The sequence below is a fragment of the Hyperolius riggenbachi genome, chromosome 12, assembly GCF_040937935.1.
Source record: "Hyperolius riggenbachi isolate aHypRig1 chromosome 12, aHypRig1.pri, whole genome shotgun sequence".
In the NCBI taxonomy this organism is placed as follows: domain Eukaryota; kingdom Metazoa; phylum Chordata; class Amphibia; order Anura; family Hyperoliidae; genus Hyperolius; species Hyperolius riggenbachi.
The window spans coordinates 89,530,254-89,547,656 of NC_090657.1; the positions used below are offsets into that span (position 1 = coordinate 89,530,254).

General features: G+C 44.6%; 1 long non-coding RNA gene across 1 annotated transcript in view; it reads right to left on the reverse strand.

Moving 5' to 3' along the window:
* LOC137541953 (uncharacterized) overlaps nt 1-17,403 on the reverse strand; it is a 147,988-nt gene that overhangs the window by 117,350 nt on the left and 13,235 nt on the right. Inside the window, exon 2 of the long non-coding RNA XR_011025312.1 lies at nt 13,786-13,998. This is a non-coding gene — a long non-coding RNA (uncharacterized lncRNA). The remainder of the gene's footprint in view (nt 1-13,785; nt 13,999-17,403) is intronic.

Sequence of the window (17,403 nt, forward strand, 5' to 3'; positions counted from 1 at the left end):
TAAAAATCCTAGGCTGTGAAAGGAGCTGGAAGGTCACATACTGAGGAATTAACGACATAGGCAGAGCTGTCTGCAGGAAGCCTGTCACTTCAGTGGGTGAGAGCTGAAGGGGTCAGAAGGTAAACACACACAAGTGATCTCTTGAGATTCAGAAGTAAGGCTGTATACAGCCTGCTTGTGTATGGATGTATTTTCTATGTGTGGACATACTGTACATCAACCTACTTCCTGTTTTGGTGGCCATTTTGTTTGTTTATAAACAAACTTTTTAAAACTGTTTTTAACTACTTTTAATGTGGCGGGGAGCGGCGAAATTGTGACAGATGGTAATAGGAGATGTCCCCTAACGCACTGGTATGTTTACTTTTGTGCGATTTTAACAATACAGATTCTCTTTAAGGACCAGAGCCTTTTTCTCCATTCAGACCACTGCAGCTTTCACGGTTTATTGCTCGCTCATACAACCTACCACCTAAAGGAATTTTACCTCCTTTTCTTGTCACTAATACAGCTTTCTTTTGCTGCTATTTGATTGCTGCTGCGAGTTTTAGTTTTTATTATATTCATCAAAAAAGACATGAATTTTGGCAAAAAAATTACTTTTTTAACTTGCTGTGCTGACATTTTTCAAATAAAGTAAAATTTCCTATACATTTGAGCGCGAAAGTTATTCTGCTACATGTCTTTGATAAAAAAAAAACCATTGAGTGTATATTTATTGGTTTGGGTAAAAGTTATAGCGTTTACAAACTATGGTGCCAAAAGTGAATTTTCCCATTTTCAAGCATCTCTGACTTTTCTGCGCACCTGTCATGTTTCATGAGGGGCTAAAATTCCAGAATAGTACAAATACCCCCCAAATGACCCCATTTTGGAAAGAAGACATCCCAAAGTATTCAGTGAGAGGCATGGTGAGTTCATAGAAGATTTTATTTTTTGTCACAAGTTAGCGGAAAATGACACTTTGTGAAAAAAAAAAAAAAAAAAAGTTTCCATTTCTTCTAACTTGCGACAAAAAAAAAATTAAATCTGCCACGGACTCACTATGCTCCTCTCTGAATACCTTGAAGTGTCTACTTTCCAAAATGGGGTCATTTGTGGGGTGTGTTCACTGTCCTGGCATTTTGGGGGGTGCCTAATTGTAAGCACCCCTGTAAAGCCTAAAGATGCTCATTGGACTTTGGGCCCCTTAGCGCAGTTAGGCTGCAAAAAAGTGCCACACATGTGGTATTGCTGTACTCAGGAGAAGTAGTATAATGTGTTTTGGGGTGTATTTTTACACATACCCATGCTGGGTGGGAGAAATATCTCCGTAAATGACAATTGTTTTATTTTTTTTTACACACAATTGTCTATTTATAGAGATATTTCTCCCACTCAGCATGGGTATGTGGAAAAATACACCCCAAAACACATTATACTACTTCTCCTGAGTACGGCGATACCACATGTGTAGCACTTTTTTGCACCCTAACTGCGCTAAGGGGCCCAAAGTTCAATGAGTACCTTTAGGATTTCACAGGTCATTTTGAGAAATTTAGTTTCAAGACTACTCATCACGGTTTAGGGCCCCTAAAATGCCAGGACAGTATAGGAACCCCACAAATTACCCCATTTTAGAAAGAAGACACCCCAAGGTATTCCGTTAGGAGGATGGTGAGTTCATAGAAGATTTTTTTTTTTTGTCACAAGTTAGCGGAAATTGATTTTAATTGTTTTTTTTCACAAAGTGTCATTTTCCGCTAACTTGTGACAAAAAAAAAATCTTCTATGAACTCACCATACTCCTAACGGAATACCTTGGGGTGTCTTCTTTCTAAAATGGGGTCATTTGTGGGGTTCCTATACTGCCCTGGCATTTTAGGGGCCCTAAACCGTGAGGAGTAGTCTTGAAACCAAATGTCGCAAAATGACCTGTGAAATCCTAAAGGTACTCATTGGACTTTGGGCCCCTTAGCGCACTTAGGGTGCAAAAAAGTGCCACACATGTGGTACCGCCGTACTCAGGAGAAGTAGTATAATGTGTTTTGGGGTGTATTTTTACACATACCCATGCTGGGTGGGAGAAATATCTCTGTAAATGACAATTGTTTGATTTTTTTTACACACAATTGTCCATTTACAGAGAGATTTCTCCCACCCAGCATGGGTATGTGTAAAAATACACCCCAAAACACAATATACTACTTCTTCTGAGTACGGCGATACCACATGTGTGACACTTTTTTGCAACCTAGGTGCGCTAAGGGGCCTAACGTCCTATTCACAGATCATTTTGAGGCATTTGGATTCTAGACTACTGCTCACGGTTTAGGGCCCCTAAAATGCCAGGGCAGTATAGGAACCCCACAAGTGACCCCATTTTAGAAAGAAGACACCCCAAGGTATTCTGTTAGGAGTATGGTGAGTTCATAGAAGATTTTTTTTTTAGTCACAAGTTAGCGGAAAATGACACTTTGTGAAAAAAAAACAATACATATCAATTTCCGCTAACTTGTGACAAAAAATAAAATCTTCTATGAACTCATCATACACCTAACAGAATACCTTGGGGTGTCTCCTTTCTAAAATGGGGTCACTTGTGGGGTTCCTATACTGCCCTGGCATTTTAGGGGCCCTAAACCGTGAGGAGTAGTCTTGAACCCAAATGTCTCAAAATGACCTGTGAAATCCTAAAGGTACTCACTGGACTTTGGGCCCCTTAGCACAGTTAGGCTGCAAAAAAGTGTCACACATGTGGTATCGCCGTACTCAGAAGAAGTAGTATAATGTGTTTTGTGGTGTATTTTTACATATAACCATGCTGGGTGGGAGAAATATCTCTGTAAATGACACATTTTTGATTTTTTTTTACACACAATTGTCCATTTACAGAGAGATTTCTCCCACCCAGCATGGGTATGTGTAAAAATACACCACAAAACACATTATACTACTTCTCCTGAGTATGGCGATACCACATGTGTGACACTTTTTTGCAGCCTAGGTGCGCTAAGGGGCCCAACGTCCTATTCACAGGTCATTTTGAGGCATTTGTTTTCTAGACTACTCCTCACGGTTTAGGGCCCCTAAAATGCCAGGGCAGTATAGGAACCCCACAAGTGACCCCATTTTAGAAAGAAGACACCCCAAGGTATTCCGTTAGGGGTATGGTGAGTTCATAGAAGATTTTATTTTTTGTCACAAGTTAGTGAAAAATGACACTTGGTGAAAAAAACAATAAAAATCCAATTTCCCCTAACTTTTGACAAAAAATAAAATCTTCTATGAACTCATCATACACCTAACAGAATACCTTGGGGTGTCTTCTTTCTAAAATGGGGTCACTTGTGGGGTTCCTATACTGCCCTGGCATTTTACGGGCCCAAAACTGTGAGTAGTCTGGAAACCAAATTTCTCAAAATGACTGTTCAGGGGTATAAGCATCTGCAAATTTTGATGACAGGTGGTCTATGAGGGGGCAAATTTTGTGGAACCGGTCATAAGCAGGGTGGCCTCTTAGATGACAGGATGTTTGGGGCCTGATCTGATGGATAGGAGTGCTAGGGGGGTGACAGGAGGTGATTGATGGGTGTCTCAGGGGGCGGTTAGAGGGGAAAATAGATGCAATCAATGCACTGGGGAGGTGATCGGAAGGGGGTCTGAGGGGGATCTGAGGGTTTGGCCGAGTGATCAGGAGCCCACACGGGGCAAATTAGGGCCTGATCTGATGGGTAGGTGTGCTAGGGGGTGACAGGAGGTGATTGATGGGTGTCTCAAGGTGTGAATAGAGGGGGGAAATAGATGCAAGCAATGCACTAGCGAGGTGATCAGGGCTGGGGTCTGAGGGCGTTCTGAGGTGTGGGCGGGTGATTGGGTGCCCGCAAGGGGCAGATTAGGGTCTAATCTGATGAGTAACAGTGACAGGTGGTGATAGGGGGTGATTGATGGGTAATTAGTGGGTGTTTAGAGGAGAGAAGAGATGTAAACACTGCACTTGGGAGGTGATCTGATGTCGGATCTGCGGGCGATCTATTGGTGTGGGTGGGTGATCAGATTGCCCGCAAGGGGCAGGTTAGGGGCTGATTGATGGGTGGCAGTGACAGGGGGTGATTGATGGGTGGCAGTGACAGGGGGTGATTGATAGGTGATTGACAGGTGATCAGTGGGTTATTACAGGGAATAACAGATGTAAATATTGCACTGGCGAATTGATAAGGGGGGGGTCTGAGGGCAATCTGAGCGTGTGGGCGGGTGATTGGGTGCCCGCAAGGGGCAGATTAGGGTCTAATCTGATGGGTAACAGTGACAGGTGGTGATAGGGGGTGATTGATGGGTGATTGATGGGTAATTAGTGGGTGTTTAGAGGAGAGAAGAGATGTAAACACTGCACTTGGGAGGTGATCTGATGTTGGATCTGCGGGCGATCTATTGGTGTGGGTGGGTGATCAGATTGCCCGCAAGGGGCAGGTTGGGGGCTGATTGATGGGTAGCAGTGACAGGGGGTGATTGACGGGTGATTGACAGGTGATTGACAGGTGATCAGGGGGGATAGATGCATACAGTACACGGGGGGGGGGGGTCTGGGGGGGGTCTAGGGAGAATCTGAGGGGTGGGGGGTGATCAGGAGGGAGTAGGGGGCAGATTAGGGACTAAAAAAAAAATAGCGTTGACAGATAGTGACAGGGAGTGATTGATGGGTGATTAGGGGGGTGACTGGGTGCAAACAGTGGTCTGGGGGGTGGGCAGGGGGGGGTCTGAGGGGTGCTGTGGGCGATCAGGGGGCAGGGGGGGGGAAATCAGTGTGCTTGGGTGCAGACTAGGGTGGCTGCAGCCTGCCCTGGTGGTCCCTCGGACACTGGGACCACCAGGGCAGGAGGCAGCCAGTATAATAGGCTTTGTATACAATACAAAGCCTATTATACATACGTGCAGCGGCGATCCGGGTGCTAGTAACCCGCCGGCGCTTCCGAACGGCCGGCGGGTTACAGCGAACGGTGGGCGGAGCCAGTCCCCGGCGGCTGATCGCGTCACGAATGACGCGATCGCCGCATAGCCACTCCCGCAGCCGCCCCCGCCGATGGGCGTATTGCGGTCGTTTGGGCCCGGACTTTGCCGCCGCCCATCGGCTGGGGGCGGTCCTTAAGTGGTTAAATTGAGATTGAACGAACACTATTTAGAACGGCAATTCAGGCATCAAATGAAAGAGGAGAGCACAAGCTACAGAAAGGTATGCATCTGTAACACCGCAGTGTCAGCGGAACTTCAGATATCTGATTATTTGGTGATCTGCAGTATCACAAATAATACAGATAAATAAATTAGTAATGACAAACTTTATTGCACAAGTGTAGTGATTGGTGCAAACAGTAACTTGCTGATAGAGGCTCAACGGTAACCTCACCAGTGGTGAGGGCTCACTGGTGAGTGAGAATAGTCAGACAGATCAGGTAGGCAACAACCGAGCAGATTGAGGTACAGAATCGTAAGACAGGCTCAGAGTAAAGTTTCAGGCAAGAAGTCGGCAACAAGGTCAGATAAGCAGAGGTACAGAATCGTGAGGCAGAAGGAATAGTCAGAACAGGCAAAAAATCATACACAGATAAATACAATTAATATGTTTTTCACTACTGATTACAGCTATCAAAGGTCTGAGCGCTAACACGAAGTATTCGCAACAACAGACAACTTGCGAGTGAATCTGCAAAGCTTAAATACACTAAGGTGTCTCCAAGAGCCCACCCCAAGCTCTCAGCCAATCAGCGAAGAGGAGCGTTCTCACTGACGTCAGCCGACCCGCAGGTCAGCGGACACGTCTCCTCAGAGAATAAAGGTCCTGCCGCTGGGCGCGCGCGTAGCCCTGAGTCTGTGCGTGGCCGAGAAACCCGACCGAGACGCCCTGCATGCCTGAGTGGTGGGGACGGAAGCGGCGGTCACGCCGCTCTCCGCCGCGGCGGTAACCCCGCCGCTCGCTACAGCATCTTTTAAGTACTTTGCAGTACTGGTCAGAGTCTTAAAGGCATACCCATGAGAGGTGCTCAGAGTCGCTTTTAAGCCCCATACACACGGGGTACGGCCGTCGCCGCAGCCACGTGGCACACGCGTGTTGCGGCGACAGGTCGCCCATGTGTATAGCGTGCGCGCCCCGAACCGTCGCCCGTCGGAGCTGTCGCCAGGCGATTGACATGTTCAATTGCCGGCTACAGCTGTCGCCGCGACTTCGCCGGAACTGTCGCTAGTCCCGCGTGAGTACGCGGGCTAGCGACAGGAGACCTACGCGAGTGAATAGAGCATCCGGCCGCGGGATGCTCCATTCACAAACAGCTTCCACCGCGTCTCTGCCTTTCTGGCGAGACGTGTGGACAGCTGTCGCCGGCAGGGAGCTGTCGCTCCCTGTTCGCGTGCGCGCATGCTACGGGGGACAACATTTCATAATACCAAATTAGATGTATGCACTAGTTTGTTCAAAGTTGCTAATTTATGTGCATAATTAGGCAGGAAATTAATTCAAAACTTTTAGGGGTGCTTAATGTAACTGATTCATAAGAAAACGTGAAACCAGCAAAAGGTTCCTATTGAAACAGGGCTCTGGAAGAATCCGAAACATCTGGAGGACGCTATTTACAACATTGCATTCCACAGACCAGTGGCTGAAGGCCAAAACAATACGTTTTACAAGGGGCGAAGAACTTGGTAAGCAGAATATTTGCTATAAAATGCCTATTAATAAACTTTTATACAATGAGAAGCCTGTTACCCAGAAAATGGCTTCTGAGAGCAATAAAGCGATAAAAAGGGGAATTTCTTATCAATGAGGGTCACAGTGTAGTCACTTCCTGTCTGAGTCAGGACTGAGTCAGCCACTTACATACTTGATATTTAACTCTTTCAGGCAGAGAAAGAAAAAAAAGGAACGCAGCATAGTTATGTGTGTGCTAGGCACTGTACATACACATGTCTATCTCATCATGTCACATGTCACTTCGGGTATCCTTTAGGCCTCTTGCACACTGCATGCATTTCAGATTCCGATTCCGCTTTTTAATCTGTTTTTACATCCGATTCCGATTCAGATTTTTAATCTTAACTGCATGCTGCGTTTTTTGATCCGTTTTTCTGTTGAATGTATTCAAGGAAAATCGGAATCGGAATCGGAAACGGAATCGGAATCGGAAAACGGATTTGCAGTGTGCAGGGAGCCTTAAAGCAAAATAAAACTGATAAGATCACTATGGTTTACAGAGGTTGCCTCCATGGGGAAGATCAACTGCGATCATTCTCTGTAGAGGGATTTTAGTCAATAATCCCATTGCTGATGAATTCCGGGGTCTAGAATCAAATGTTTTCATTCTACTAGGCTTCATACAGAGGGACACCACAAAACATAAGAAATCAGTACAGCGCCGCAGTGCCGAAAATCTCATGCATCCGAGCAACGTTCACCTCCCATTCATTCGCCTATAACTTAATGCTACTTATCACAATGAATTGATCTATATCTTGTTTTTTCCGCCACTAATTAGGCTTTCTTTGGGTAGTACATTTTTCTAAGAATTATTTTTTTCTAAATCCATTTTAACAGGAAGCTTAAGAAAGAAATGAAAAAAATTCATTATTTCTCCGTTTTTGGCCATTATAGTTTGAAATTAATATACGCGACCATAATTAAAACCCATGTATTTTATTTGCCCATCTGTCCCGTTAATTACACCATTTAAACGATGTCCCTATCACAATTTATGGTGCCGATATTTCATTTAGAAATAAAGGTGCATTTTTTCAATTTGCGTCCATCACTATTTATAAGCTTATAATTTTAAATAATATAATAACATACTCTCTTGACATGTATATTTAAAAAGTTTAGACCCTTGGGCAACTATTTATGTTTTTTTTTCTTTTTAATTGTATTTTTTTTATTTTTTTTTTAATAAAAAATGTATGTGGGTAATTTTTGGTGTGGGAGGGAAACTGCTTATTTTACATGTAAAATAAGCAAATTCTTTAATTAAAAATGTATGTGGGTGCAGTTTACTATTTGGCCACAAGATAGCCACAGTGAGAAAAGTCCTGGATGCGAACGATCTCGCATCCAGGAACCAGAATTCAGAGGAGTTGTTTACTGGGGGCAGAAATACCACGCTCTCTGGAGAGAAAGCGTCGGTATTTCTGCGGGGAAGTTAGATCGGTGAATGGGAATTATATTCCCATTCACTGATCGGGGGGCTAGCGGCAGGTGCGCGCGCGCGCACCACGCATTGAAAGCAGCAGTGCCTTTCTGGACGAGAAAGCTCGTCCAGAAAGGCCGAACTGGTTAAACCATGTGTATATGTATTCCACAAATAAAATGAGTTGCAGTTGTGGAAGAGTATTATCATTATCAATTTATGAAGCATCAACATAATCCAAGGTGCTGAACAGATTGAAGAGAACCTGAACTGAAATTAAAAAGTCAAAATAACCATACACAGGTCATACTTACCACCTGTGTAGTCCACTCCTCAATCTCTTTCTCCTCTTCTGTGTCCCATTTGTCCAGTGTGATCAATGAAATTCTCCGTCCTCCATTTTAAAAATGCCCATTACCCCATAATAGCTTCCTGGTTAGCACACTGTTAAACTTGAGCCATAGGGAAACATGGTCATTACCTTGCACATTCAGTTGTAACTGACAGCTGCTGATATATAACTGACAGCAACTGGTATATTTCAGTTCTGACAAAGTCAGAACTGGAAGGGAGTACTGTAGGAAGAAAATTGTGAGCTTCTGAGAGGAACTGACAGAGAGGTAAGTATGGAATATTCATTTGCAGCTACATCATGAGTTTATTTTAAATAATTTCCTCGCATCCGGTTCCCTTTAAGAAACAAAACATGGGGTAATAATACAGGCATTGGTGTATACCAAATATAGACACTGGTACAAAATATAGAATTGGTAATTACAGCAACAAATGTAACATGATGGATTCAAGGCACACCGAGAGCCCGGTATGGTGTAGTATGTAATACAAAGGGTATTACAAAAGTTCAAACAAGATATTATGAAAGCATGTACTAACATTTTAGTTGTGTCTTGAGTAACTAAAGGTCAGATGCGAGATATGATTTTGAGTTGGAGAGGACAGGAGCTGTTAATGGAGTGAATGTGATAAACACATGAGAGAGGGATCAAATATTATGCTTAAGCAACGTGCTTTGTGAACTATTTGTGAAAGTTATAGGGGTGTTATTAAAATGTTTTTGTTAAATCAGGCAGGGCGGTGGACAGAGACTGGGGATAAATGATTAGTTCAGTTTTACTCATATTACGTTTTAAGAAGTGAGAGGTCATGGAAGAGGATATAGCAGACAAGCAGTCAGAAACATGCGTGAGGAGGAAGTTAAGGTCTGGGGCTGAGAAGTACAGTTGTGTATCATCTGCATATAAGTGGTATCGAAAACCAAATGAGTTGATTAAGTTGCCAAGTTCTTACAAGTAGATGCAAAAGAGAAGGGAGCCAAAGACAGAGCCTTTAGGTACCCCCACAGACAAAGGATGTGGAGAAGAGATCTGATCCGAGTAAGAGACTGTGAAAGACCTTCCAGAGAGAAAGGATGATATCCAGGCCCTTTATACCCACAGATGAAAGTATCTGTGGGAGAAAGGCTTGGCTCAACAGTATCAAACACTGATGACAGATCAAAAAGGATGAGTATCGAATAATGGCCTTTGGATTTAGCTGTAATATAGTGGTGTAATGTTAAATCCAGCATATAACCAGGCTAGCGCAATGTCTGCTAGAGGCAGGGGTCTGGTAGCACAGAGCTCTGTATTTCCATTAGTGGCTGTCCCGGTATAGAAAGAGATGATCAACTAACAGAGTTCCTGTGTTGTAAACTGTGGTGTAAAATGTGGGCCCCTGCCTCATCAAATGGGGAGTTAGCCAACTAACAAGGGAGTAAGGAAAAGGGTGACAACTAACTCACCTTTCTATCGTCCTGTCCAACCAGTCCTGTTTAGTCAGTCCTGTCAATTCCTGTCAGTCCAGTCTGTCATATCCAGTCCTTCTTGTCCAGCCAGTCAGAATCGTTCAGAATAATCTGTCCTGTCCTGTCTCTTTCTGTCAATCCAGTCTGTTCAGTCCAACCAGTCCTGTTCCAGTCCATTTTTCCTACTCTCCAGTCCACCCTCGAATTCCCTCTTCCTGTATCTCCTTCCCCCACAGCAATTCTTACCGTCACCGGTGGGGCGGTCCCAGGGGTCATGACCTGGTGGCCACTTGGCAGCAAAGTAGCTCATCACCTGCTAGGTGCTCTGGTGAGGACCGATGGTCACTTAGACTCCACACCCTGGAAGCGCCCGCACCAACTAGTGCCGTGATCAGCAGGGTCCTGAAAATCTAGGAGTATTTTCCTGTCAATGATCCAGGATCAGGATATTGTTACATCAACATATCTATTGTGACCACGAGGCTCTTCCTAACATTGTGTAACATAACTATCCACAAGTCTACTAATGGTGATCCACTGGGTGAGTATTGCCACTGTGTGAGGTGATGGTAGTAGACTACCATGGGTACTAAATAAAGATAACCTGGCTGCACTGGTTTCAAAAAAAGTTTCTATGCATGGTTCAGACATTGTAGCACATTATATTATAGATAAACAATATGTTTTTTAGAAAAAAAAAAACAGGCACAGGGTGGACACTGGCTCTTTATCTGGAAAAATGCAACTGGATAGTAGGTTTTTCCTGCGCATGATAAAAACATTAGATGATGATTGTCAGTTTTTCACATGTGGAAAATGGTGATATTTGGGTGTGGTGGAAACCTATAGGTTCACAGTTGGCCGTTGCATTGCATTCCTTGTGCAGCAGGGATGCAACGCAATGGAATGTTAAAGTGTACTGAGAGTTATCCAACCATTGCGTCGCATACAGTGAAGATATAGTCATTGAAAAGGATGCTTCACTGTCACTGTTATCGCACGTGTTTTGTGGTAACTGCATGCAGTGCATTGGGATACTGCACGCCATTACACCGCACCCGCCACACTGTGAATATCGCATAGGTGGTGCATTGCAATGCGGAAAGGTGCGTTACAAAGTGGCTATTACACTGCACCACAACAGACCACTGTAAACATAGCCTTACCCGTTTTTAACCAAGGGCAGCGAAGCATTATGCCCTTTTTCCACCCGTGGTATAAACAAGTCACTTTCACACTGACACATTACCTTGCGTCTGACAATATACCATATTTCTGGAACCATAAGACACACTTTTTAACCCCCATAAGTGGGGAGAAAAAGTCAGTGCTTATTATGGACTGAATACAGGCAGTTCACGACCTACAAACGCCTGCCGATATAAATGACTGCCGACACATCAGGATTACCTTTCAGGGACTTCATGTCCTGTTTTCTCCGAGCGTGCAGAGTAATGTGCAGGGAAGCAGCAGCGCATGTCTCACCTGCTCCAGGCGCCTCCATGCAATGAGGGAAGTCTTCGCTCCCTCAAGGCTTCCCCTAGTGCCTGCCATGTGTAATGATGCCATCAGGAGAAGCCGTCACCAGGGGAAGGAGATGTCGCCCATTGCGTGGAGGTGCCGGAGCAATTGAGACATGCGCTGCTGCTTCCCTGCGCAATTCTAATCTGCACTGTGCACAGAGCTGAGAAAGAACAGGAGGAGAGGGGTCACAAAAGGTACAAGGGGGACAAAAGAGGTACAAGGGAGACAAAAGAGTGATACAAAAGGTACAAGGGAGACCCGGGGGGGCACAAGAGGTACAAGTGGAACACAATGGGGACACAAGAGGTACAAGGGACAGAGGAGGGACATAACAAGGCACAGGAACATAAGGGGCTTGATTCACTAACACAAATAGCACGCCTTATCAAAGTGAACATGCCTTATCAACGTTAACATGCCTTATCAGAGTAGCATAGCGAACTTATGCCTGCTAATTGGAAATGACAATAGCTCCACTCGTCCTGCCCTGAGCCCCTGCGGGTTCGTAGCGCTCGCTATGCTACTCTGATAAGGCATGTTAACTTTGATAAAGCGTGCTAACTTTGATAAGGTGTGCTATTTGTCTTAGTGAAGCAAGCCCATGAGGTACAAGGGGGACAAAAGTGGTACAAAAGAGGTACAAGGGGAACACAAGAGGATCAATTGTCCTCTAAACCTAGGTGCATGTTATGGTCAGGAGAAGCTGGCACAAGTGGTAGCCGTGAGGCGCTCACTCCTGCATCTAGACCCATTGAGTTATACTCCTGTTTGCCTGATGAAGCAGGACCACACCTGCGAAACGCCTTGCACTAAGTGGAGTTCAATAAAATATTTTTGTATTGATATATTGTGACTCAATTGAGTTTTATATTTTTGAGGGAGGTAAGTCCACCTGAACATCCCCCTCTTTTAGACGGTTTTTAAACGTTTTTATTCTACTCTGGCGCCTCTGTACACCAAGCCTTGCTGTCATTTTGGAATAAGGTGCTGTGGACTGATGAAACAAAAATTTTGTTATTTGGGCAAAACAAGGGGTGTTATGCATGGAGGAAAAAGAACACAGCATTCCAAGAAAAACACCTGCTACCTACAGTAAAATATGGTGGTGGTTTCATCATGCTGTGGGGCTATGTGACCAGTGCAGGGACTGGGAATCTTGTCAAAGTTGAGGAACGCATGGCTTCCACTCAGTATCAGCAGATTCTGGAGATCAATGTCCAGGAATCGTGACAAAGCTAAAGCTGCGCCGGGGCTGGATCTTTAAACAAGACAACAACCCTAAACACTGCTTAAAATCCACCAAGGCGATTGAGAAACGATGTTATTAATCTGCTCTGATATAAGTGTATTTATGACATTGTAACAAACTTTTTTAACAGGAATGTGTCCGGTTTGTCATATGTTTTGTTTCTATGTTCTATGCTTTTCATTTTGAGTCAATAAAAAGAAATTAAAAAAAAAAAAAAATCCACCAAGGCATTCATGCAGAGGAACACTTACAATGTTCTGTAATGGACATCTCAGTCCCCAGACCTGGATATAATTGAGTAAAAATCTGTGGTGTAAGTTAAAGAGAGCTGTCCATGCTCGGAAGCCATCAAACCTAAATGAACTAGAGATGTTGTGTAAAGAGGAATGGTGAAAAATACCTTAAACCAGAATCCAGACTCTCAGTGGAACCTACAGGAAGCGTTTAGAGGCTGTAATTTCTGCAAAAGGAGGCTCTACTAAATATTGATTTCATTTGTTTTTTTGTGGTGCCCAAATGTATACATTTGCCTGATTTTGTTTAAACAATTATTGCACACGTTCTATAAATCCAATAAAATTCATTTCACTTCTCAAATATCACTGTGTGTCTCCTATCCTATATAATAATAAGCAACTGCGTACAGCAGGGACAGTTGTCTCTGTGTAGCTGGGTCCGTGATTTTTACTACTGCGCATGTGCGCAGCACGGACCCAGCCTCACACAGAAAGGAGGAGAGGGACGGGGCCAAGGAGACAGGCAGGTGCGCGCGTGCACGTGTCGGGTGCACGTGTAGCGGACGTGCGCGACGGGCGGGTGTGCGCATGCACGTGGCAGGCGCGCCGAGACAGACCTAGTTCATTAGTATAATATATATCACTGACATTTTTTATCGTGACAACCAACGATTTGTAAAACCTGCTACACACATTGACTTTTCATTGGCCAATGATGGCCAATTTTACTTCATCCACATAGTATGAGAGCTAACAGATTGTGAATACTATGAACAGATTGTGTAGTCCAGCAAGGTCTATAAACACAAACACATTGGTACTCACCCCTTTAGAAGCGTGGAAGCCAGAGGGTGGTTGGAATCCGTGCCAGAGGTCAGAAAGTGTTCGGCAGCCATACCAGAGGTCCGAGGATGTTTGCCAGCCATGCCATAGGTCAGAAGGTGGCCGTTAGCCATGCCAAGGGTCAAATTCCAGAGAGTGGTCGTCAGCCATGCCAGATTCCAGAGGGTGGTTCTCAAACGTGCTAGAGTTCAAAAGCTGCCAAAATGTGCAGAGTCATCATGCAGAATGTCAGTTTCTCTTCTGCGCGCGAACAACATATTAAGTGTGAACTAGCACATTGATTAACATGAGTTCTCAATTTTTCTGTGCAGAAAACGCGCATGAAAACATGGCAGGGAACACACTTGTCTCTTGTTTTCTGCACGCGGTTTTTTTTTTTGCATACTTTTTCTGTACACCGAGTGTGTTTCTATGCAGGAAAATGTGCACATTTTTTTCCCAGCAGCTAATGTAATTGATACAGAAAACTGACAAAATATGAAGTCATGATGCAGAATGTCAGTTTTTTTTCTGCGTGCGAAAAACACATGAAGTGTGAACTAGCCCATTGAATAACATGCGTTCTCAGTTTTTCTGTGCAGAAAACGCGTACGAAAACAGTCAAGTGTGTTCCCTGCTGGAAGGTAATCAAAGTGCAAAAAAAATATATATATATATATATATATATATATATATATATATATATATATATATATATATATATAGATATATAGATACAGGTTCTGCTCAAAAAATTAGGATATTGTGATAAAGTTCATTATTTTTTGTAATGTACTGATAAACATTAGACTTTCATATATTTTAGATTCATTACACACAACTGAAGTAGTTCAAGCCTTTTATTGTTGTAATATTGATGATTTTGGCATACAGCTCATGAAAACCCAAAATTCCTATCTCAAAAAAATTAGCATATTTCATCCGACCAATAAAAGAAAAGTGTTTTTTAATCAAAAAAAGTCAACCTTCAAATAATTATGTGTTTATGCACTCAATACTTGGTCGGGAATCCTTTTGCAGAAATGACTGCTTCAATGCGGCGTGGCATGGAGGCAATCAGCCTGTGGCACTGCTCAGGTGTTATGGAGGCCCAGGATGCATCGATAGCGGCCTTAAGCTCATCCAGAGTGTTTTGAGGCATGGGCACATAGATTGGTCTGTTCACAAATATAGCCAATTAATGAATCGGTCATGAACAGCGGAAAAAAAAAGTAGCTTAAAAGCTCCCTTCAGGCTGAACGGCCCCTCACCGTCCTCCTCCGCTATGGGTCCCAAGAGATTTCCCAAGTCGGCGCCAGTTGGTGCAGGCACAGTCCGGCCCTGCGCGCTCTTCCGTCGCATTCTTGCCGCCGGGAGTGTTCTGCGCCTGTGCAGTCGCAGAACTCTCTTGGCGTCGACAGTGTGATGGGGTGTACGTGGCCGGGCCCCGCATGCGCAGTAAGCCCTGACTAGGGACATTATCAGGACCCACAGCAGAGGATCCGGGAGGCGGAGGAGGACGGCGAGGAGGGCTGGAGTAAGCCCCAGGTATGTATAAAAGTTTTTTTTGGCTCATCTCAGGTTTACTTTAAAATATTCAATGTTAAAGTATACCCGAGGCGGCATAGGGGAGGGCAGATGGGACACAGAGGTATGTTCCCTGCTCTATGTCCTGCCTCTGTGTCCCCTCTCGCTGCTTTCAGCCGCCCCCCCCCCCCCCCCCGTGCTGTGACCACCCAAAATTGGTGACAAGCAGCTTGTTGGCAATTTACGGGGGAGGAGGTTTCCCTTGCAGGAGAGGTACTTTTGCAAAATCTCCACTCTAGCATTAGAAACGCCCCTTCCCCAGCTCTAATTGGCAAGCTCTGCCTCTCCCTCGCCCCTTCCACGCTTCTGGCACGCCTCTCCCCACCTATCTGCTCTGTGTTGAGACACACAAAGCCAGAGCTGCAGCGTCGTGACCCAGGGGTTGCAGCCATTTTTTATTTTAAAGTCAGCGATTACAGGATATGGGAGTGACATGGTGTGGCGAAAATTGACGCTACCTGATCTGGCTATCCCTCAGGTCAGGTAGCATGTTTTTTTTTAAAGAAAAATGTCCACCTCGGGTTCCCTTCACGCATCAGCATAATAACCTTTAAAGAAAATTATATATTTTTTACAGCTGACACAAGTCCTGCAAAAATCTATTTCCTGCTTTCATGGAAGCAGACATATTGTTAACATCCTGTGCTTTCAAATTAGCCTCTCTGTGTGGCTGTCATGTGACACAGTTGAGGGATCAAATTACAAGTTGTGATTACACACAGATGAGGGGTAATTAGGCAAAACTGTCTAAATACATACAGGGTGCATTTCTCTCTGTTTTCCTTCTGTCCTGTGCAAGAGTTCGGGTCCACTTTAACTGATATGCCACTTCTGGCCGTAGAAGCAGGGATGTTAGGGGTCTTCATATTTGAGGGTGATCATTTGGGGTGACTTATTGCTTGTGGCACCTCGTGTCTCTGCGGCACCCTTGTTGATATGCACTGCCTTCGCCTGCCAACCCTCGGACCTCTCTAATATACTATATATGCATATATTTGTAAAATATACAGTTAGTTCTACAGATGGTCCACAAAACTGATCAATGGGGAAATAGTTGACTATCTAAGTTGGAAAACAGAAGTTAAGGGGTTAAGAGAGCTGGTTAATTAAACATCGCACAGTGCACGGCAATATTACCATTACTTCCGCACGTAAGGCGAGATATGCTAGTACAGTGACCCACAGTACACTAGTAGTGTGTCTGCACGTGTTACCATAGTAACCATCGCACTACTGGAGTACCGCAGTTCAGGCTACTCAGGGCCGGATTTACCATAAGGCGCAGTAGGCACATGCCTACAGATGCCTGGTGATGGGAAGGCGGCTCACTCTGCTCCTTGAGTACCTCTCTCTCTCTCTCCTTCCCTATGCAGAGTCCTGAACAGAGAGTAAATGTGAGGTTACTCACCCAGCTCTCAGAATTCCACTGACCAGATTTCCCTTCAGTTGAGGGCACTACTAGCTACTTAATACCTAGGGTACCACTACCTCTGGCTACCTAATGCTAAGGGGCACCTGTAGCTACCTATGCTGGGCAAGGGAAGTAACATAGAAGTGACAGTTGGGACAGCCAGCACACTTGCGGTGCGGTTTGGCGTGGTATGTAGGTTCATGGAGGGCGAAGTCTAGGGTGCCAGGACATCTGTGTCTATAGGATCCTGTGATGTAAATCCGGGCCTGAGCTGACTACTGTATCTTGCCATGTCAGAAGGTGCAGTATTTGTATAGTGGTCAGCTGGTTGGGAGACGAAAACGGGGGGGGGGGGGGGGGAGGCTGTAACAGGAGAACAGAGGGACAGATCTTTGAACAGAGGGAGTGGTAAGTGAAGGCTGAACCCCTACCATCACCACAATATTTTTTAATCATAAGATGTTGGGCTCTGTAATCCTTTAAAGTGAACCTGAGATGAAAGCCATTTTAGGTTCTATACTTACCTTGGGCTTCCGTAAAGTGTACCAGAGCTCAGGAAAATAAAAAGATTTACACATACCTGGGGCTTCCTCCAGCCCCATAAGCTCCGATTACTCCCACGC